This window comes from Maniola jurtina, chromosome 26 (assembly GCF_905333055.1).
Source record: "Maniola jurtina chromosome 26, ilManJurt1.1, whole genome shotgun sequence".
NCBI classification, from domain to species: Eukaryota; Metazoa; Arthropoda; class Insecta; order Lepidoptera; family Nymphalidae; genus Maniola; species Maniola jurtina.
Window position 1 is genome coordinate 3,758,707 of NC_060054.1, and position 24,668 is coordinate 3,783,374.

General features: G+C 36.4%; 1 protein-coding gene across 2 annotated transcripts in view; it reads left to right on the plus strand.

Moving 5' to 3' along the window:
- The first annotated feature begins 6,991 nt into the window (after positions 1 to 6,991).
- The window catches only part of LOC123878600, an 82,327-nt gene continuing 64,650 nt past the window's right edge, over positions 6,992 to 24,668 (plus strand). The window contains exons 1-2 of one of the 2 annotated variants that reach the window (XM_045925894.1): positions 6,992 to 7,393; positions 7,854 to 8,116. The gene's annotated coding sequence lies outside the window, so the exon portion shown is untranslated. Of the gene's footprint in view, positions 7,394 to 7,415; positions 8,117 to 24,668 lie in introns of those variants that run through there. The other variant, XM_045925895.1, reaches the window with a different exon arrangement.

The following is a 24,668-nucleotide window of genomic DNA, read 5'->3' on the forward strand; positions in this document are numbered from 1 at the left end:
TGTGCGTCGCGCAACCTGTGTGTCCAAGGCCTTAGCGAAAACGGAAGGGCAACGCCTGGTTATTTTTAATTTTAACGGTTCAATATAGCTGTAGTAAATATTGACTTTTATACTTACTAAAAAGTTAATTATTTACCGGCTTTTTTTTTATTCAGATACAAGTTAGCCATTGACTGCAATCTCACCTGGTGATAAGTGATACAGTCTAAGACGGAAGCGGGCTAACCTGGGAGGGGTATGGCAGTTTTCGTTATATTTACTCCTTTGGATTCTTCAGAATGGCTGAACCTATTTTGACGGGACTTTCACAGGCAAGTAGAGGATTAACCAAGGAGTAACATAGGCTACTTATTTAACCAACTTTAAAAATGGAGGAGTTGTGTTTTTCTACCCATGTACACTGATATCTCCGAGATTTCTGAACTGATTTGCGTAATTTTTTTTTAATCGATAGAGGAACTTTCGACATTGTTCTATATTTTTTTTTGATTCCAGTTCCTCAATCCTGATGCTGCAGGGGATCTGATTAATCCACGCGGGCGAAGCTGCGGGAATCATCTAGTAATTAATCAAACAAAATTACGAAATAAATCCGTCTAAAAAATTGCAAACGTAAAAAAACGCAATCTCGATAAAATAAAAGTCTATAATATTTTGACGGGCTTTTTATCAGTTTTTTAGAGTTCCATCCCCACTGTGGGGCACATATACAATATACATACATTTTAAAAACGCATGCAAAATCCAACCTTATTTTCAATGTGGTAAATCTCAAAATCGCTTACATTTTATTTGTTTTTTGATTACTCATCCATGTACATAAAACTTAAAAACTAAGCGAAATACAACCCTAACACAAGTAAATAAACCTCAAAATCAATTGCAAGTACAGCAATTGTTTAGATATAAAAAAAAATTGTTCATTCGAAAATAAACTTTACTGTTAGGAGATATGGTTGGAAATCTAATGTCTTGTAATATTATTATGATTTTATAGATAGAAGTTCGAAATTCAAAACCATCCACACACGCGCCGCGTAATCGATTTTTGAAATGGCGTTGGAGGAAGTGCCGTTATTATTCGATAGGCAACTATCGAAAAGATATCGATAGTTTACCAATAACTGGTTTGGTAACGTCTAAAATCAACTGAGAGTTTCAACTTACGTGACATGAAAAATCATTGTATGTATGGAATATGGATATTTTTTTTAATCGGTAGAGGAACTTTGCGACATTGTTCTATAAAAAATTTGGATTCCAATTCCTCAATCCTGATGTTTCAGGGGATCCTGACCAACCCGCGCAATCAGTTTTGAATAAAATGGCCTTGATCTTCATTTTCTCAGCACCGTCGTCTTAACCACAAGACCATCAACGCTTTGACGTCAACAATATTGAAGGTTGTGTGGCCAATTTTTTTTCGTAGGGAAACCCTCATGGATACCGCGATGGTACCCGCCCAGGGAGGCACGGAGGTTGTGTCGAACTCTTACCGATTAAACACCACAGTGTTCCACGCGTCGCCTGGCGCCTGGTGGAAATTCGTTCGCGCAACTCAGCCAGCGGCACCTGCTGAGGAGTTGAGGACCCTCTTCAGGAAACCCAGATAGTTCCTACACACCGTCTTAGGATCACCACGGATATAATGGTGCGCCTCCCGACTCGAGGACTGGTTTCTTAGACTTCCCGTGTCTATCGCCTGAAAGCCCTTCTCAAGGGCATAGTCGGCGATCGTGGACGAGTCACCTACGCCCGATCCTCCTAAGGTTGTGAGGCTTAATAGCAACTACTCAGCGACAGTTGATCAAATCTCCAAAGACAGTGATTATCACCGGAATTAATGGTCACAAACATCTCGAAGGCACGAAGGTTAAGTACCTACTTAAATGAAAAAAAAATCCAGACCTCCAAAGTCGATCACCCATCAATTTACCGACTCGGGTTAACGATGCTTCACCTGATGAAAAACGTCGCTGACTTATCAAAAAATTGGTCAACACATGGACTCGCACATGAAGGGTTACGTGGTATCCGTATCGGACAAGAAACAAAACTTTTAACACTTTTAATTTTTATGGCGACTATTTATATTTTTTTATTATTTGTTTTTATAGCGGCATATGAAATACATACAAGCGGCATATCAAATACATTCTGTGAAAATTTTAACTACCTACTTATTACGGTTCATGAGATTACAGCCCGTTGACAGACAGACGGACAGCGGAGGCTTATTTATTAATAGTATGACACCCGTCAGCTACGGAACCCTAAAAATTTAGTAAAAGTTTCAAAAACACCTATCGATATTCCGGCATCACTATTTGGAAGTAGATCCCCCGTCCCCTCCGCCCCTGCCCCGGCCTTAACCTTTTTTATTTTTTTATAGAATGCTCAGACGAGCGTCTTAGGTAGGTACTTTTTTATTTTATCTATGGAAGGCCAGTACTTTTTTAGCTTGCGTTTTTACTTTAGAGAAAATTTTGAAATAGGAATTTTGTTTCAGTACAGTATCTTTTAACGATTTTTGAGTTGTAAATTTTTAGGGTTCCGTACTTTCAAAGAAAATACGGAACCCTTATAGCATCACTTTGTTGCCTGTCTGTCTATCTGTTCGTCCGTCCGTCGTGTCTGTCAAGAAAACCTATAGGGTACTTCCCGTTGACCTGGCAGGTAGGTAGGTCTTATAGCACAAGTAAAGGAAAAACCCCGAAAAACGTGAATTTGAGGGTACATTATTAGAAAAATATTAAAATGTGTTTCATTTTTGAAGTAAGATTACTATACCAAGTGGGGTATCATATGAAAGGGTTTTACCTGTACTGTACATTCTAAAACAGATTTCTATTTATTTTTATGTATAATAGTTTTTGATTTATCGTGCAAAATGACGAAAAAAATGCCCGAGTACGGAACCCTCCGTGCCCGAGTCCGACTCGCACTTGGCCGGTTTTTTTTATGCTTAATGACGAAGTGTTTGTCCTCTACGCGACCGACTAGATATAATCACCGCCAAATATAAATAAAATCCCAAAATAGAATCCGAGCCGAGTCTAAAATAGTCAAAAATTTTAGAAGGTCAAAAGCGGACTTATGCAGATACTCTAAATTTCGTTTATAGAAAGATATCAGAATCAACGCCATTATCTAATTAGTAAAAATTTCGTTGTATGCATTTAGGAAATGCATTAATTAGTTACCATAGAAAACAAGGTAAAGACCAAGGGATTACATGAGCGAATGACATAAGCCTACTTTGTCGTATTAGTTTACAAATTGCGAAAAACCAAATTAAATTTGAATTTCGCGGGCAGACCTGTCGCATGCACCTTTAAATGTCATTGCTGTCAAAGGTTAATTTGCCAAAGTGTTAAAAAAGTGAGCAACAATTTTAACACGCAAAGATAGTCCTGATTTTCAAAACTTTCAAAATGGGCACCCTACCATAAATGTACAATCATCAATAAAAAAGCTTTGTCATTTCAATAATAACTTTTCAAAGTTACACACAATCCATACTAATATTATAAATGCGAAAGTGTGTCTGTCTGTCTGTCTGCTTCCATTTTACGGCCCAACAGTGACGGGTACAGAGTTAGCTTATATCCCGGGGACGGACATAGGCTACTTTTTAACTGACTTCCAAAAAAAGAGGAGGTTCTCAATTCGTCGGAATCTTTTTTTTTATGCATGTTCCCCGATTACTCAAAGACCCCTGGACCGATTTGGATTTTTTTTTGTTTTAAAGGGTATACTGTGCAGGTAGTGCCATATAAATTTGGTGAAGATCTGATGAATATCTTCGGAGATGGAGAACAGAACTCCTCAAAGGATAAGAGCAAACTGCTCGCGATCAGTGTAATAATTTTCTTTTGAAAATTTTTATCTCGGAAAATCAAACAGTTCCCGCAGGATTCCTGAAGGTCCATCCGCTTAACCGATTTGTATGATATTTGGTACACAGGTAGCTTGCGTCCCTGAAATTGACATTGGCAACTTTTATCCCGGAAAATCAAACAGTGCCCACGGGCCACGGGATCATTAAAAAACTAAATCCACGCGGACGAAGTCGCGGGCATCCTCTAGTATTATTATAAAATATTATTATAAAATGCATCTAGTAATTTTATTTTCAAAAAAAAAAAAACTATATTAATTTAATCAAAAAACTAGAGAAGGTCAAAATAATTTATATTTAGGATATATGCAAAATTGTACAGTCCATGACAAAATTATAGTCATGAATAGAATATCTTTCCAACAGCTGAAATATTTGATACATAATAATCATGGCATTTGTGCTGTTTTAAAGAGGGGTCTCGCCGTCACTCGCTTCATACAAACGCAGTTCCAATTTCAATTGAATATTAAGCAACCAAAGTCCATGAAAATTTGCAGACATATTCTAGAAACTAATATTTATGTTTGTGGTTTTCCAGATTTCTGTTAAAATATTCAATTTCAAAGTTACGCGGTCCTAAAAAATTTACATAAAAATCTTTGAGCCCCTGTAATTTTAAAACTACATATTTTTAGAAAAATCTAAAACACCACAGACACAGATATTAGTTTCTAGAATATGTCTGCAAAATTTCATGGACTTTGGTTGCTTAATATTCAAATGAAATTGAAACTACGATTGTATGAAGCGAATGACGGAGAGAGCCCTGTTAATGCCGAAACAAGCGATTCGTCGATTTTGAGTAAAATTTTACCATTTTATTTTCACCTATAATATAAAAGTAAAATATTAAAGTATTTTTTATCATTTTTAATTAGAACATATATTTACGTTTAATATTTTAGCTGGCTGTACATTGAATTAATAATAAATAAAATATTTTTGATTTTGAGAAACAAGTTTTCAAGAGCGTTTAGAAATTTTGGAATCAATAAGTAGTTAGGTATCCAAAAATAGATACATTAAGAGTGTTTATTGAATAAATTAATAATTTTGAGTTTTGAAGTGTGCAGTAAAAATACGATTATTTGAGAATAAAAACATTCATACGTCGTAAAATATGATAAAAGATAAAATTAATTAATTTAGCCATAAATTATTTGTTTTATCTATTTTGATTTCGACTCTCAAAAACAGGTAGGTATAGTACGCGACAAGTCGAGATGGCAATCGCGGTATGAGGCGGGGGGACGCCCACACACCCGCACTATCCCGAACCGGGATAGCGCGGGTGACGGTGATAAAAAAAAACAAAATTAAAATCGGTTCATTCGTTTAGGAGCTATGATGCCACAGACAGATACACACGTCAAACTTATAACACCCCTCTTTTTTGGTCGGGGCCGGGGGTTAAAAAACATTCAGACGTCTATCTAGTCGACAAGGTCTTTGACCTTTTCCGTTTTTAGTATGGATGGATTTTTGAATGTATTGATCACTAGCCGATGCCCGCGACTTCGCCGGCGTGGATTTAGGTATTTCGAAATCCCGTGGGAACTCTTTGATTTTCCGGGATAAAAAGTAGCCTATGTGCTAATCCAGGATATTATCTATCTCCATTCCAAATTTCAGCCAAATCCATCCAGTAGTTTTTGCGTGAAGGAGTAACAAACATACACACATACACACACACATACACACATACAAACTTTCGCCTTTATAATATTAGTGTGATTGCATCGATTTTTAAAACTTACATAGGTACATCCAATGATGTTATAAAATCTTTCTATTGTAATATCATTGGGTACATCCATACCAAGTCGTGAGCATCATATATTATTATTATTAAAATAAGTACATTTTAAAATTAATTAAATAATAATATAGGTGCTTGATAACTTATTATTTGGTGATTGTTTTGATATAATATATATCCTCCTTTTCGTAATCGGTTAAAATCATTTCTATAAATAAGTAACAAACACGGTTAGAAAAGTTCATTTAGAAACGGAAATATTAGGGATTTTGAACTTTAAATACAAAGTAAATAGGGTTCAATTTCGAAAGCCTTTACCTTTTAATAGAGAAAGGTTCAGGTGGGAACTAGGAAAAATACTAGATCTGTGCGAGAAGCCTAGTTCTCAAGATCGGTTTTGAAATCGTCTCGAGAAAAAAGCGAGGAAAAACATAAGATCTTGTTTCTTAGGACGTGTTAAGAGGGGTCTCTCCGTTACTCGCTCCATACAAACGTAGTTCCAACTAGCTGATGCCCGCGACTTCGTTCGCGTGGATGTAGTTTTTTGAAAATCCCGTGGGAACTCTTTGATGTTCCGGGATAAAAAGTAGTCTATGTGCTAATCCAAGATATTATCTATTTCCATTCTGAATTTCAGCCAAATCCGTCCAGTGGTTTTTGTGTGAAGGAGTAACAAACATACACACACACACATACAAACTTTCGCCTTTATAATATTAGTGTGACTATGTAATGTAAGCAATGCACACAGCGATGTAATACTTATTTAGAAAACGTACATTTCAATATAAAAGCAGCTATTAAAGCAAAAACACAAAATGTAATTGCATTTGAATATTTTATTAGACACACTTCAATGGACATTGGACATAATACATTTTAATTTAAAACACCGCCAGTTCTCATTCAAAACACGATTACTAACTGTACCTACATAGGTAGGTTAGAATTCAAGTTTCTAAATGATTTCAAAACTCGCGTACTTAGGTACCTATAGGCGTGACTTGCTCAAAAAATGAAGGTTACAGTAACTAGAAAAGACAAGAAATTTTCTTGGATTATAGCTAAGAACACTCTCGATCAAGCCCCACCTTTCAAACAAAAAAAACTAAATTAAAATCGGTTCATTCGTTTAGGCGCTACGATGCCACAGACAGATACACAGATACACACGTCAAACTTATAACACCCCTCTTTTTGGGTCGGGGGTTAAAAATGAAATTTTTAGATTATTGATTCCATGAGCCAGTCACTGGCTACACAATTTTTATGTAATACAAAACACCCACAAGTGTAATCCAAAACGATAAGTTCTACACGTACGGGAAGTCACTCACACTAGCGCATAATTACATAGAAAAACAGCCCAGCCGCTCACTTCTAGATATACGTAGTATAGAAAAAAACTTCGAAATAGTACAGTATTATGGCTTCACTAGATTTCTTCGCGTTGAAGATAGAAAATTTCAACGGCCGAGTATGAGCTACTGGGGCGTTTAAAGTCCAGTTTTCTTTGCGATACACTCGCATCTATCCCTCTCGCACAACCGAACGTTTCGAGTTTTCCCGTTCACACTTCACGGCCCAACTCAAAATACGCCAAAAATGACGTCGTTCGACGTACCAATTCGAAAACAGTTTTACTCGTTTGTCCACGGACCACGGGTGCTGCGTGCCCGTTCGCCTTATTATTTAGAATTTTCTATGGAATTTTCCAATCCACCGTATAGGTACTTAGTAAGTTGTAACAAAAACAAAATAGTTGTTGGTTCGCATTTTTTTTTTTTGCGACTAAACTCCAAATATGAAAGTCGATATGGTCGTTAGTCCCTTAACAAACGGTGCTAACCGGCTGATTTTAGACGTCAGATTTTTGTGGTAATCTTGTTGTACAATGAGAATGCTTTCGAATTTAGTCGGTTGACGCATAGAAAATTCTGACAGGTCGGAGCCGTCACGAGAAATAATGTCGTTTTTATTACATTTTTTGATAAATTATTATTCTAGTTTTGATCCGGCGGCGGCGGCCTTATCGATTTTCGTATTTAACGCGCCACTGTATTTTGTACATTTTCGAAAGACCAACGTCTCAGTGTCTAAGCGCTTTCGAAAAACGTTTTGTATTAATTTTTGTCGAGGCGAACGGACGTCGGGCGCTCGGTAAATTAGCGATAATTCCGTTCATTACAGTGTTACAATTTACTGGAATATGGGTTAGCATCCCCTGAAGACCTGGTGCGTGTGGTGGTTGACGAGGTGTTATGATTCAATGTGTTTGCACAATGTTAACTAGTGAGAGATATCAATATTATGTTTTTCTATTAGTTGTGTCTAGTGCATTCCTTTTGTGAAAGTGTAGAGTTGAATTTTCTTTTTTTCCGTGCTGGATGCTGTTTGATCTGATACATCGGATGTGTGAATGTGGATTTACAACATACGTTCCTATAATTTCTGTAAGTGCTTTTCTATTTTCTAGTGTTACAAACTTGAAACTATGATCAAATCTAGTTTAAACTACATGTACCTACCATAATCTATAAGGACTCCTACACAATCTCATAAACATGTTTTTTTCTAGGCTAAGTTGCTGTCAAAGAGGGTCTAACAGATTATATTTGCTAGACATAACAAAACTTTTTTTTCCAATATGAATCATTGCCTGTTGGCTTTAACAAAAGTGACCTTTACACTTCTGTATACCTATAGGTACACTCCCTAGCAGTTACTCATGGTACCTATTTAGTTCTGTTAAAAAAAAAGTAAATCCAGTACTTATCACCATTTGTTTGGGTACTTCAATACAATAATAAAAACCATGACCTTCTGTAACTTTTATGACAATACAACAATTCAAATGAATAAAAACATTTTGCCTAAAAAGAGTAAGTACCTATCCTTACTAATTTACTTAAGTACTCATGTTTAAGCAAATACCTAAATATACTTATTTCATTTCATTTGCCTAAGTGATTAAAAGAATAATAAATTGTTAGTGATTCCATAGAAGTTAGGTCTAATTACTTAACTATTTACTTTAAATTTTATATTATTCACTAATGTCAATCAAATCTTAAAATTCCTTAATTCACATAAATGTCATAAATCAATTAATGATTAATTCAAATTCAAAATATTTTTATTCAATTAAACTTTTGCAAGTGCTTTTGAATCGTCAAAATAATCTACCACTGGTTTGGAATGCCGTTCCTACCGAGAAGAACCAGCAAGAAACTCGGCGGCTGCTCTTTTCAAGTATTCAATTCACAATTCAATTCTTACTCTTAACTGGTATAATTTAGGTTTTCCGTTTTTTTTCTGTGAAAAGTTGTAAAAGTTTGACAGGTTCTAGAGTTCTTATTATTTGGGGCTATGCTGGTTCTTGTATCACTTCAACCGTCTCCAATCCATTGTGATGGCCACCAATTTTACAGTTCCTTGTCAATACTCGTGGCTGCCAGATACAGCATCACTTTTCTGACTGGAATTAGAGTTCCTCAGGGTATTCAATGACTTTTCCTAACGGCCGTATTCACAAACGTTACTATGAGGTCTCATAGTAAGCTTGAACGCATAGTGTAGGTTCCACCAATCAAATCATTGTAAATTAAAAAAAAATTCCTCAGCCAATTTTGGACTTGCCTTTACACAGGTTCAAAAAATCTATTAAAAATATGCTCCTGAGAAAAGCATATTATACTATCGAAGATTATGTAAATGATAAAAAAGCGTGGATTTGACCTGCAATTCACTCCAGCAATGCGCAGGACTTCAATTGCTTTTATACATGGCATAATATTGTATATCAAATCTTTGAAAAGAGCAACCGCCGAGTTTCTTGCTGGTTCTTCTCGGTAGGAAAGGCATTCCGAACCAGTGGTAGATGCTTTTGACGATTCAAAAGAACTTGTAAAAGTCTAATTGAATAAAAATAATTTGAATTTGAATTTGAATTGACGTGATACAGTCATCTGATTGGTGGAACGGACACTGTGCGTTCGAGCGCACTATGAGACCACATAGTAACGTTTGTGAATACGGGTGTAAGTGGTTTCTACGTTTATGCATTCAATCAATCAGCCTGTTTGCGTCCCGTGCTGGACATAAGCCTTCCCAAGAGCGCCACCACATACAATCCTCCGTCTGCCTCATCCACCCACTTTTCGCTACCTTCGGTCATCAGTCCAACAGGTTGGAGGTCATCCCACACTGCACTTGTTGATATGAGGTCTCCACTCCCGAACATGTCTGCCCCAGCGGCCGTCAGTTCTGTGACAGAAGTATATGCATTAGAGCAGGGCAATAGCCGAAGTGCATCAGAGTCTCGACAGACTCCTGGCAAAGTCAAAGTCAAAATCATTTATTCAAAGTAGGTACAATTGTACTCCTTTTGATGGTCGAAATTGTTAAATTTGTATGATATAGTGGAGATAATTAATTACGTAACTTAAAACTAAAGCTACGAGGGTTCCAAACGCGCCCAAGTCTGAGAAGAGCCCACAACAAACTCGGCCAGGTATTCTTTTCTTTATTATCATAGTTAATTTTTTTAGTATCATAATATGATAGTCTGCAGATGTCTGTGCCCTAGAACTTAAGGCTGTTGTACAAGTTAGAGTTGGCTCTAGAATTCAAAGGTTACAAGAGTTACTGTATGGTACCTAACTGAATATACATTTGAAACATATTCAAAATTTAAAATCTTATAAATATTTTAAAACCCCCGACACAAAACCTCTAATAACTTTCAAACGGCTGAACCGATTTTCTTGGATTACATCTAAGAACACTCTCGATCAAGCCACCTTTCAAACTAAAAAAACTAAATTTAAATCGGTTCATGCATTTAGAACCTGCGATGCCACAGACAGATACACATGTCCAACTTATAACACCCCTCTTTTTGGGTTGGGGGTTAAAAATACATCTAAACAAGTGTAAATTAAAAATTTATAACACCCCCGACAAGTGAAGGTTACAGTAACTAGAAAAGAGCTGATAACTTTCAAACGGCTGAACCGATTTTCTTGAATTATAGCTAAGAACACTCTCGATCAAGCCACCTTTCAAACAAAAAAATTGAATTAAAATCGGTTCATTAGTTTAGGAGCTACGATGCCACAGACAGATACACAGATACACACATCAAACTTATAACACCCCTCTTTTTGGGTTGGGGGTTAAAAATACATCTAAAAAATATGACTTACCAATCAAATACACAATATGCTCATTATTAGTAGGCATAAAAGTAACTGTAATAAAACTTAAAATCAAACCAAGTCAAACTGTTTGAAAAACTTGTTGTATAGGTACATAATTATTCAAGGCTACAACTACTTTATTTTGAATTTTAATATTATTATCTAAGCTGGTTTCTAGGCTCGTTTTAATTAGATTTTTATATTTTTTTGAAAGGCATTTTTTTCTAATTTAAATAATTTAAGTATTGTATATATTTTTTTATATAAGTGCTGCCACTCAAAAGTTTTCAAATGATATAACTAAGTGGATACTTAATTTCACTATTATCCATACTGACTTAATATTAAGGTACATAACAGGTGAAAGTGTCTCTCTGTGCTACCTTTTCATGGCCCATCTGTTAAACCGATTTTGACAAAGTGTGGAGTAGAGATAGATTTTACGGGGGGGATGGACATAGGCTACTTTTTATTCAGGAAAATCAAACTGATTTTGACAAAATGTGGATTAGAAATAGGCTTCATCCCAGGGATGGACATAGGCTACTTTTTATCCTGGAAAATCATTGAGTTTTCCACAGGATTTTTAAGAAACCCAATCCATGTGGTTGAACTTACATGCCTCATCCAGTAATTTAGCATGTTCCTTTTCAATTTTACTTACTTAAGTAGGTAATTATTCCTGCCTGAGGTATTATTTAATTTTTACCTGAAAAAGTCAAAATTATGCAGTTTTGATAACACAGAAAAATATTTAATAGATAGTTACTCAACTTTTAATTACTTTCATAGGTACTTAGTTCATTAGATTTCAACTTTTTTAAACTTTAAATCTGTGACTGATTAGTTAGCCCTTGACTGCAATCTCACTTAGTGATAAGTGACAATAGTCTAAGATGGAAGCTGGCTACCTGGTAGGGTAGGTAATAATAATTTATCATTAATCATCTAATTAATCTAAGTGGCAATGCTCTTTTCAATTAGATGTAATATAAATAAATTAAAAATAAATAATTATACTCTTCCCTAGTCTAGCAAAAATCCCTGTCCAAAAATACAAACCTACTTTTTAGTATAGGAATTTAAATTAATTGCCTAGAATGTGATAATTTAGATAAGTTACATTTCAGGTCTAGATTTTTAAATTTAATGCACTAAAATATGCACATTTACGTATTCATGTTTAATTTACATAAAAAAGTGCAATAGAAAAGATCAAATCTAAAAATATGACAAAATTTTTGTCTTTTATGAATATTAATCGATCATTAAAATATTTAGCTACTAGCCGATGCCCGCGACTTCGCCTTCGCCCGCGTGGATTTAGGTTTTTCGAAATCCCGTGGGAACTCTTTGATTTTCCGGGATAACAAGTAGCCTATGTGCTAATACAGGATATTATCTATCTCCATTCCAAATTTCAGCCAAATCCGTCTAGTCCAGTGGTTTTTGCGTGAAGGAGTAACAAACATACATATACACAAACAAGAAAACCGAGCGTAGCGAAAAAATTCTAAGTCTATGAGAAAACATAAAGGGTAGGTAGGTACTTCCCGTTGACCTAGAAACATGAAATTTGGCAAGTAGGTAGGTCTTATAGCACAAGTACAGGAATAAATCCGAAAACTATGAATTTGTCATTGCATCATTAAAAAAAATTAAAATGTGTTTCAATTTTCAAAATAAGATAACTATACCAAGTGGGGTATCATAATATGAAAGGGCATTACTTGTACATTCTAAAACAGATTATTATTTATTTTTAAATGCATAATAGTTTTTGATATATCTATCGTGCAAAATACCTGAGTACGGAACCCTCGGTGCGCGAGTCTGACTCGCACTTGCCGGTTTTATTTCAATGCATTAAAAATTAAAGTACACATTTGATATCGATTTACATAAAAAAGTTTAGGGTCGAATCTATAAATAAGAAGTTATTTTTGTCTAGACTATTGAATTAATTAAATATTCAATAAAATACTGGTGCAGGTCTAGTGTTAGTTGCGGAACCAAATTCAAAAATACAGGTTTAGATTTTGATACCTATTTTTAACCCCCGACCCAAAAAGAGAGGTGTTATAAGTGTGACGTGTGTATCTGTGTATCTGTTTGTGGCATCATAGCTCCTAAACTAATGAACCGATTTTAATTTAGTTTTTTTTTTGTTTGAAAGGTGGCTTGATCGAGAGTGTTCTTAGCTATAATCCAAGAAAATCGGTTCAGCCGTTTGAAAGTTATCAGCTCTTTTCTAGTTACTGTAACCTTCATTTGTTGGGGGTGTTATAAATTTTTAATTTACACTTGTTAGTGCTTTTTAATCAAAAGATAAAAGCTCATGTGCAAGTCAGACTTTCATATCGAGATTTTTACCTTGGAAGGAAAAATAACTAAGATAACTATACCAAGGGCTATTATATGAAAGAGCTTTCTTTACCTGTACATTCTAAAACAGATTTTTATTTATTTTATGCATAATACTAATTTCTGATTATCGTGCAAACGGGAAAAATACCCGAGTACGGAACCCTCGGTGCGCGAGGCTGACTCGCACTTGACCGGTTTTATTTTTATCTTTTGCGGGATAGGCTTGCATTTGACGACAATAATGAAGAGGTCTAAATTAGAGCGCGCTTGTCTAGAAGTTGCCTATTCACTCTTGATTTGAAGTTAATTTGGTCTGTACCAAGTTTGGAAAATTCAACAACATATCTATGAAACGATAATGATATGGACACAGGCACAGTTATGGTTGCCAACCGTACTATAATATATAGTATTGTACTGTATTTCGGGGTCTGCGTACTATATACTGTTGAAGAAACATATAGTACGCAAAAATACTATATTTTCAACACCGAAATGTAACAAACAAATCTTATATTTAAAACAAGTGTAAATTAAAAATTTATAACACCCCCGACAAGTGAAGGCATCTTGACAGCTTGACATAAATTTGTCAATTGACATAATATTAAGAACCTAACGGTTATCTAACCTTCTTTTCTACAAGAAAACTAGAAAAGAGCTGATAAACGGCTGAACCAATTTTTTTGGATTATAGCTAAGAACACTCTCGATCGAGCCACCTTTCAAACAAAAAAAAGTAAATTAAAATCGGTTCATTCGTTTAGGCGCTACGATGCCACAGACAGATACACAGATACACACGTCAAACTTATAACACCCCTCTTTTTGGGTCGGGGGTTAAAAAACAGAAAGGATATTTTCGGTGTGGCGAGGAGAAAGAAACAGATGCAGTATCACATAATTAGTAAAAAATGAGCTTAACAGGGCTCTCTCCGTCACTTGTTTCATACAATCGTAGTTCCAATTTCATTTGAATATTAAGCAACCAAAGTCCATGAAATTTTGCAGACATATTCTAGAAACTAATATCTGTGTCTGTGGTGTTTTAGATTTTTCTAAAAATATGTAGTTTTAAAATTACAGGGGCTCAAAGATTTGTATGAAAATTTTTAAGACCGCGTAACTTTGAAACCGAATATTTTAACAGAAATCTGGAAAACCACAGACATAGATGTTAGTTTCTAGAGTATGTCTGCAAAATTTCATGGACTTTGGTTGCTTAATATTCGAATGAAATTGGAACTACGATTATATGAAACGAGTGACGGAAAGAGCCCTTTTAACGAGAGCTTTTTTGAGAGATTTACGTTTATTTAAAAATTGAATATGACAAAGCATACTTAATATGACACTTTTAAATTGTTAAAAAATGCAAGAATTGCAAATAAATATAATTTTTATTCAGTAACAAATATATTATCTTTGTCTACTTTTTGCGTTTTCCATAAAATACTATATATTTTTAAGTGTACTATATTTTTTTATAGCTTAGTCTCAAAAATACTATATTTCGCTGAAGAAATGTTGGTAACCCTAGGCACAGGTCAAATTTTGGACTATGATTTCTAATTTCTTATCATAACTAGTATATGTACTCACAGCTTTTGATAATATAATAAATTAGTTTGTGAGCAGTTATACTTATTTACATAATAACAGTTATCATACATATTAGTTATGTCTAGGTATAATTAACCCCGGGCCCAAAAAGAGGGACGTGTTATAAGTTTGACGTGTGTATCTGTCTGTGGCATCGTAGCTCCTAAACTAATGAACCGATTTTAATTTAGTTTTTTTTTGTTTGAAAGGTGGCTTGATCGGGAGTGTTGTTAGCTATAATCCAAGAAAATCGGTTAAGCCGTTTGAAAGTTATCAGCTCTTTTCTAGTTACTGTAACCTTCACTTGTCGGGGGTTATAAATTTTTAATTTACACTTTACATCATCATGATCAACCTATCACCGCCTCACTACAGAGCACGGGTCTCCTCTCAGGGTGAGAAGTGTTTTGGCCGTAGTCTAACCTCGCTGGCCAAGTGCGGATTGGCAGACTTCACACAACTTGGTGGCCTCCCTGACGCTGCACTGTGGTCATATAAGTGGGAGGTCCCTGGTTCGATTCCCAACAGAGTTAAGAATTTTATGATTTCTCTGGTCTGGTTTGTTGGGAGGCTTCGGCCGTGGCTAGTTTCCACCCTACATCAGACCTAGCAAGTGATGATGCAGCCTTAGATGGAGCGCGCTTGCCTAGAATATACCTATTCACTCTTGACTGGAAGGTGCCCATTGAAGAGTGCCCATACGCCCATAACTCAAAATTAAAAAAACCCCCGACACAAAAACCTCTATAAGAAACTGACTCTAAAGCCTCTATAAGAAACTCCTCTATAAGAAAAACCTCTATAAGAAACTCTATAGAAAACTAGAAAAGAGCTGATAACTTTCAAACGGCTGAACCGATTATCTTCGATTATAGCTAAGAACACTCGATCAAGCCACCTTTCAAACAAAAAAAAAACTAAATTAAAATCGGTTCATTCGTCTAGGAGCTACGATCCCACAGACAGATACACAGATACTGATACACACGTCAAACTTATAACACCCCTATTATTGGGTCGGGGGCTAAAAATGAATGCTTTCCGTCCCACATTCTATTCGTCCAAGCCTTTATATTCTACCAAGAAAGGCCATCGCGTGAGACGCTAACACCGCCTGTCACTATCGAAGCCAATTGATCGAACATCGATTTAAAAATCGATCGATATGTTTATTTTATAAAAGGGCCTCCCGATCTCATCGATTGCAGTCTCTTTTTGTGTCGATGCGACGTTTTTGTCAAGCGATATTTTATCGGCTACTTATTTTAATACGTCTTGCTTTATTTATGTCATGGCTGGGTGTTATTGAAATCTCGGTTGAGTTGCGCTAAAAATATCGATTTATTAGTCGATCAATGTTGTCATAATATTCTTGCCCGACTTGAAAGAAGAATCATGAAATTGTTTGTTTTATTAACCCCCGACCCAAAAAGAGGGGTGTTATAAGCTTGACGTGTGTATCTGTGTATCTGTCTGTGGCATCGTAGCTCCTAAACTAATGAACCGATTTTAATTTAGTTGTTTTTGTTTGAAAGGTGGCTTGATCGAGAGTGTTGTTAGCTATAATCCAAGAAAATCGGTTCAGTCGTTTGAAAGTTATCAGCTCTTTTCTAGTTACTGTAACCTTCACTTGTCGGGGGAGTTATACCTACATTTTTACTAGTTGATGCCCGCGACTTCGTTCGCGTGGATGTAGGTTTTTTAAAATTCCCGTGGGAACTCTTTGATTTTCCGGGATAAAAAGCAGCCTATGTGCTAATCCAGGGTATAATCTAGCCCAATCCGTCCAGTAGTTTTTGCGTGAAGGAGTAACAAACATATACACACACACACACATACAAACTTTCTCCTTTATAATATTATGTGATTTACACTTGTTGACATAGGTATAGTAAGCGACAGGTCGAGATGGCAATTGGGCTGTGTGGCGGGGCTATGCACACTCGCACCACCGTCGTGCTAGCCCGGTGCGGGATAGCGCGGGTGGCGTGCGGGTGTGCGGGGCGACTCCACCCCGATCGCCATCTCGATCTGTCGCGTGCCTACTTACCCCTACCTAGGTCCTAGTACCTACCTATCTACCTACCTAGGCACCTACCTACCTACCTAGGCACCTACCTACCTACCTACCTAGGCACCTACCTACCTACCTACCTACCTACCTAGGCACCTACCTACCTACCTACCTAGGCACCTACCTACCTAGGCACCTACCTAGGCAGGTACCCAGGTGCCTAGTGGTACCTAGTTTATTTTCAAAACGTTTTTTGGTTTTTTGCTCTCGTTGCGGACAACATTCCTTTATTGCCATCTCTTTCTCGATACACTACCGTGAATCAATCTATCCTTCTCACATTTTTGCTACGTTATGGCCGGGGCCTCTTAAGCGGTTTTCCTACTTTGAGTAAATTAAATTAGCTGTTGTATTGGGGTCAATGATCCACTAGCTGACTATGTACCAAGAGTTGAAAAAAACGCATTTTACAATAACAAAAAGTTGAAAACTAAAACCCGACCGCGATCGTCTTAATAAACGCTGAAATATTATAGTAAAATTGTTTTTCTGTCGCTTGGTATATTTTAATGTTGTAGTACATTTACATTTATGAACTCAGAATTTTTCCTCTTTCATTTGACATCCCACTCGATACATTTGCAAAAAAACCCCCACTTTTTTTCTTATAACATCCATTAGGTCAATTTATTTCGTATAAAGTGTAATCTATGTCACCCGGACCTTTACGACGAATCGATTGACACCTCATTCATCAAAATCGGCCCAGTAGTTTAGGCGCTACGGTGTAACACAGAATCTGGATACAAACATACATACACCCACAGACACCCGCTAAGAATAGATTTTTGAAAATTCAACTCCCCAAAGGGGTAAAACAGGGGTTTGAAATTTGTGTTGTCTACGCGGACGAACTTGCGGGAAGAAGCTAGTTATAAAGTAGCTTAAAAGGTCAACTAGTGGGCCATTGACCCTACCTTACGACCCTATTGAATATTTGCTTTAAAACATTCCAAAAACCTTTCAAATATTAACCTAAGTAAACCAACAAGTTTAAAATAATACCTAATAATAATTGTAGGAATTGTATAGGTAGTTAGTTATAGCCTTTCTAACGAAGTAACGCTTGGCTTGAACTCTTTCTAGGGCGCGTAAGGTTCTTGACCCTACGTCCTTGGCTGTGTACTTATCAAATACCTTTTTTAACCCCCGACCCAAAAAGAGGGGTGTTATAAGTTTGACGTGTGTATCTGTGTAACTGTCTGTGGCATCGTAGCTCCTAAACTAATGAACCGATTTTGATTTAGTTTTTTTTTGTTTGAAAGGTGGCTTGATCAAGAGTGTTCTTAGCTAAAATCGGTTCAGCCGTTTGAAAGGTATCAGCTCTTTTCTAGTTACTGTAACCTTCACTTGTCGGAGGTGTTTGTTATTTTTTAATTTACACTTGTGGGGTAAGAATTCGGAGTGCAAGTGGTCCCGATACCATCTTAGTGACCAAAGTCAACCTCGCCTGCCCGTGGTGCATCCTGCCGATTTGCAAACTAGGCTCGGACACTCCCACCATAGTCTCAAAGGTGACATGTCTTCTTCGTGGTAGGATTCCATCCCGAATCCAGCTGGCTAGCGACCACACTCGAGTCATTACCAGCCGCAAAGCATCCCATGTGTTCCGGCTGCGAGCTGGAGATCACACTAATATTATAAAGGCGAAAGTTTGTATGTGTGTGTGTGTGTGTGTGTGTGTGTGTGTGTGTATGTGTATGTTTGTTACTCCTTCACGCTAAAACTACTGGACGGATTGGGCTGAAATTTAGAATGGAGAGAGATTATACTCTGGATTAGCACATAGGCTACTTTTTATCCCGGAAAATCAAAGAGTTCCCACGGGATTTTTAAAAAACTACATCCACGCGAACGAAGTCGCGGGCATCAGCTAGTTATCTATATGTAGAATATTATGGTATTATCCGTACCAGATGGTATGGATAATAATAGGATAATTAACTCGAAATAGGATTCCGTTGGCACCCTTCGGGCACAAAACCCTAGAAAACCAGCCAAGTGCGAGTCAGACTCGCGCACCGAGGGTTCCGTACTCGGATATTTTTTCCGTCATTTTGCACGATAAATCAAATACTGTTATGCATAATAATAAAAATAAATAAAAATCTGTTTTAGAATGTACACGTAAATCCCTTTCATATGATACCCCACTTGGTATAGTTATCTTACTTTGAAAATTTAAAGTATGTCCATGAACACATTTTAATTTTTTTTTCGTGATGTATTCACAAATTTACGGTTTTTCGGATTTTTCCTTTACTTTTGCTATAAGACCTTCCTATCTGCCAAATTTCACGATCCTAGGTCAACGGGAAGTACCCTATAGGTTTTCTTGACAGACGGACAGACAGACAGACAACAAAGTGATCCTTTAAGGGTTCCGTTTTTTCGTTTGAGTTACGGAACCCTAATAAAGAAAAACGTATAGATTACAGAATTTAGATTGATCATTATTAATTTCGACCTAAAGATGCTTTAGCCTGGAAGGAGTGATTGCTATAAACGGTAGGTACATATGCGCGCAAAGTGGGTGGTCCTTTTGACATAGTTTGTCATAATAACTACATAAGGCTGACCGCACATTGTCATTGGGTTTGCTCGTTTTGGCAATTTGCATTGCAGAGTTATGGATACAGTGTCAATTTATTATAATTTATACGATATTTAAATAAATATCAGTTATTTTACGTTAAAAATATGTCAATGTTCAAAAAAATTACCATCGATGCTCCCGATATCACCAGTACCAGCTCGATCACCACTTAGTTCTAGTTTGGAATGTTATCCAGTAAATCTAAACAATTTTCAGTTAATCTAGAAATTTAATAATCCGTTTCTGATAGAAACTGAAAAAAACCTAGACATTTGGAGCAGTTTTTGAATTTGTTCTAGCGAAAAAATTATCCAATTTTATATTTCTTCTTCATTACAATTTTTAGTAGATTAAATATCACTGATATAGCCCATAGTGCTTAGTAATTAGTATATTATGGATTTCGAAGGTCCAATAATCGCAAAATGTTCAGAATCAGAAACGGATCTGGTCTGATCGTTTCAGCAACCGCAAAACCGTGTGCTAGTATCACTCAACGCAAGTGTGCGGTCAGCGTAAATGTCAGAACTCAAAGATCTTACCAAGAAATAAAAATTTCCTCACTGATAAAAATCGCAATCGGCAGTTTAAAAAAATAACTTAACACTTTTTGCGCGCCTTATTTTTTCGAAATTCAAAAAATTCCTCCACACTCAGGCATGCCTCGGTAGTTAATGACGAGAATTTTCAAAAATGTTTTTGTTTGTCGTACAAACTTACTTTCAGAGAGTTTTTTGCCCGAAAACGTGTTTCACTGTCATGATTCTCAAGATATAAAATTATATTCAACTAGCGACCCGCCCCGGCTTCGCTTTTTAGGGTTCCGTAGCCAAATGGCAAAAAACGGAACCCTTATAGATTCGTTATGTCTCTCTGTCTGTCTGTCCGTCCGTACGTCACAGCCACTTTTTTATATACTATAAAGACTATACTGTTTAAACTTGGTAGGTAGATGTATTCTGTGAACCACATTAAGATTTTCACACAAAACTAGAAAAAAAAAAACAATAAATTTTGGGGGTGCCCCATACTTAGAACTGAAATTCAAAAAAAAATTTTTCATCAAACCCCTACGTGTGGGGTTTCTATGGATAGGTCTTCAAAAATGATATTGAGGTCTAATAATTTTTTTCTTAACTGAATAGTTTGCGCGAGAGACACTTCCAAAGTGGTAAAATGTGTATCCTCCCCCCTGTAACTTCTAAAATAACAGAATGATAAAACTAAAAAAAAATATATGATGCTATTAACTATGCAAACTTCCACCGAAAATTGGTTTGAACGAGATCTAGTAAGTAGTTTTTTTTAATACATCATAAAAAATTAAAATGTGTTTAAACTTTTAAAGTAAGATAACTATACCAAGTGGGGTATCATAAGATACACTTTACCTGTGTATTCTAAAACAGATTTTCATATTTTTATGCATGATAGTTTTTGATTTATCGTGCCAAATGTCGGAAAATCACCCGAGTACGGAACCCTCAGTGCGCGAGTCTGACTCGCACTTGGCCGGTTTTAATCAGCAATTTAAGTAATATCATTTTGGTTTAACGGTGAAGGAAAACATCGTGAGAACATCTGCATGTCTAAAAGTTCTCCATAATGTCCTCAAAGGTGTGGAGGCTTCCAATCTGCACTTGGTCAGTGTTGTGGTCTACGAGCCAAACCATCTCCATTATGGAGATTAGACTCGTTCTCAGTAGTGCGCCGGTGATGCGTTGATGATGATGCTGATGAGATGCTGATCTTATAGAATGTCCGCAGCTATTTCATTATTATGGGGACTCCAGTTTGAACAAGTTTTCAATTAAATACCTGTCAATGGCTCTTGGCAATTTTTTAATTCGTGCGTATAGAGTTGTTGTAAGTGCGTGCATTGCCGAGTTCGTCGGCTTTCTAGGGTTCCGTAACCAACAACCCACTCTGCTGTCTGTTTGTCTGTCTGTGTCACAGGTCTCTAGCTCGTAGAGTGTAGACGAAATGAGTTACAAATCAAATGGAATTTGGTGTAGAATTTTGACCCAAAATCAAATACTGAATTAAAAATGCAAGATTCAGAATATTTTTCAGGGGGGCTGGCTCCCATACATGAAAAAAGAAGCCGGAAAAATTATTATTTTCTTACCCTAGCATTGTGTAGAGCTCATTGAATAGAGTACGAATATATTTTTTATTTTATTTTTATCTTAATAAATAAGGTAATGGGGTAATCTAAGTTGTCAGTTTTAGACCATTTTTGTGACGGGGGCTATATAAAAACTAAACTACTTAAGAATATGAAATTTCGGTATATTATGTACCATACACTGTATTTAAACAACAAATACTGAAAACAACGATTTATAAAATAGTTTGTAAGCCTAGCTGTGACCAAAACCTCGATAGCTCAACGGTTAAGGAGCGGACTGAATTTCGAAAGGTCGGCGGTTCAAACCCCACCCGTTGCACTATTGTCGTACCCATTCCTGGCACAAGCTTTACCCTTAATTGGAGGGGAAAGGGGAGTATAAGTCATGAATTAGCATAGCTAATATTCTTTTTTTTTAACCCCCGACCCAAAAAGAGGGGTGTTATAAGTTTGACGTGTGTATCTGTGTATCTGTGTATCTGTCTGTGGCATCATAGCGCCTAAACGAATGAACCGATTTTAATTTAGTTTTTTTTGTTTGAAAGGTGGCTTGATCGAGAGTGTTCTTAGCTATAATCTAAAAAAATTGGTTCAGCCGTTTAAGAGTTATCAGCTCTTTTCTAGTTTTCTTGTAGAAAAGAAGGTTAGATAACCGTTAGGTTCATAATATTATGTCAATAGACAAATGTCAAGCTGTCAAGATGGACGTTGCCTAAATACATAATTATTTATTTGAAAATGATGTTTTGGAAAACTCAAATACTTTGGATCGTCGGGGGTGTTATAAATTTTTAATTTACACTTGTTTAACAAACAAACAATTTTTGGATTTTTCTTTTGTTGCGATTGCGGTGTTCTAGCGTTCACACACCAAAAATATGGCGTTAATAATTATATGCATGGAATCTTAAGAGTAAGTCTCGATTCGAACTTGTTTTAAATTCATGCACTATAATGTTGTAAGTGCGTACCTTGCAGAGTCCGCGGGCTTTTTTAATTTCTACTTAATTTTTTTACCCGATTTGTAGAGTTCAGTATTTCAATGGTAAAAACGATACCTACGCTTATAAGATCAATTTTCCTCTGATTTTTACCCGACTGCGGCAAAGCCAAAAGGAAGGGTTATGATTTTAGCAGTCTATGTATGTATGTGTGTATGTTTCTATCCAGATTCTGTGTGTTCCACCGTAGCGCCTAAACTAATTTGATGAATGAAGGGTCAATCGATTCGTCGTAAAAGTCCGGGTGACATAGGCTATATTTTATAAGAAAAAAATTGACCTAACGGATGTTACATGAAAAAAAGTGGGGGTCTCCAAAATTTTTTTTTTTGCTATTGTATCGAGTGGGGTGTCAAATTAAAGAGGAGAAAATTCTGAGTTCATAAATGTAAATGTACTACAACATTAAAATATACCAAGCGACAAAAAAAACAATTTTAATATAATATTTCAGCGTTTATTAAGACGATCGCAGTCGGGTTTTAGTTTTCAACTTTATCTTGTTACTAGCCGATGCCCGCGACTTTGTCCGCGTGGATTTAGGTTTTTAGAAATCCCGTGGGAACTCTTTGATTTTCCGGGATAAAAAGTAGTCTATGTGTTAATCCAAGATATTATCTATCTCCATTCCCAGCCAAATCCGTCTGGTAGTTTTTGCGTGAAGAAATAACAAACATACACACACACACACACATACAAATTTTCCCCTTTATAATAAGGAGTCCTTAAGAAGAAACTAAAAGAAGTATTTATTAGGGACTCCTTCGCTGACTGATTATTATTTATAGTAGTTTTTAATAAGCTGTAAAATAGATTTAATTAACTGTAAAATAGTATTAGGTAATTATGAGCGTTAACTCGCCAACAAACTGTGATGCAGTTTGGCGAGACATTTTTTAAGGATTTTTTTGTGTCTGCAAATTAATAAATAAAAAAATAAATAAAATATTAGTGTGATTCTTTATTCGTTCATGAAATACGTCGTAATTTTAAGTATATTTTAAACTTTACTTCAGTACGCACTTAAGAAAATGTGTTATTATTAAAGTTATTAGAGATCATGTCGAAGATGTTTTTATAAGATGTTATCGTCATCTTATTTATTAGGGGTTGAGTTGCATCAAAATCGGTTCCGTAAAATGAGATGCCTTCTTAAGATAACTATAATTACGTTTTGAATTTGATGAGATGCCTATCTACTTGTTATCAGTGTTTCCACTTTTAGGGACTTTACCCTATTTTAGGGTTAAACTACGAAAGGTGCCCACGCACTCGAACTGCACTACAGCGGAACTGCGCGTCGCGTCAGCGCCCCACACGATATTCTCTCCAGCCGCGACGCGCGTACGTCACTGCCGCGCGGCGCGGCTGGAGAGAATATCGTGCGGGGCGCTGACGCGACGCGCAGTTCCGCTGCAGTGCAGTTCGACTGCGTGGGCATCTTAAGTGATATTTGTATCTGATTTGTATTGAAGTGATTTTGGTCTATATGTACATAATATACAGGGTGTTTGGTAATTAGTATATAATGACGACACGTACCCATGCTACTTTGATCTGATAAATACAATGCTGAAGTATAATGACGAAATAAAATTATAAAAATTTCCATACAAAATTTGAAAAAAAAAAATTAAGTATGTCAAAGTTTTCATGACCCTAACGTGCCCTAACTCACTGAGATCGTTGGCATCTTTAGATAGGCCCAGGCCAGTTGAGTGGAGACCGATATATAATGATGGATAAGCGAGCGTAGTGTGGGTACGCCCTCCAGCACGATGGACTGACGATATAAAGCGGCTGGCTGGAAGTGGTTGGATGAGGAAGGCTGTGGACCGTGTGTGGTGGCGCTCTTTAGGGAAGGCCTATGTCCAGCTGTGGAAGTCCACAGGCTGATGATGATATTGGTGATGATACTACAGGCAACCAACTGGCACGTCAGTTGGTTGACTATACATATATAGATTTCTAGATTGCGTGCAAAAATCCATATTAATTGTATTAATACAAAAGTATGTCTGTCTGGGATTTAT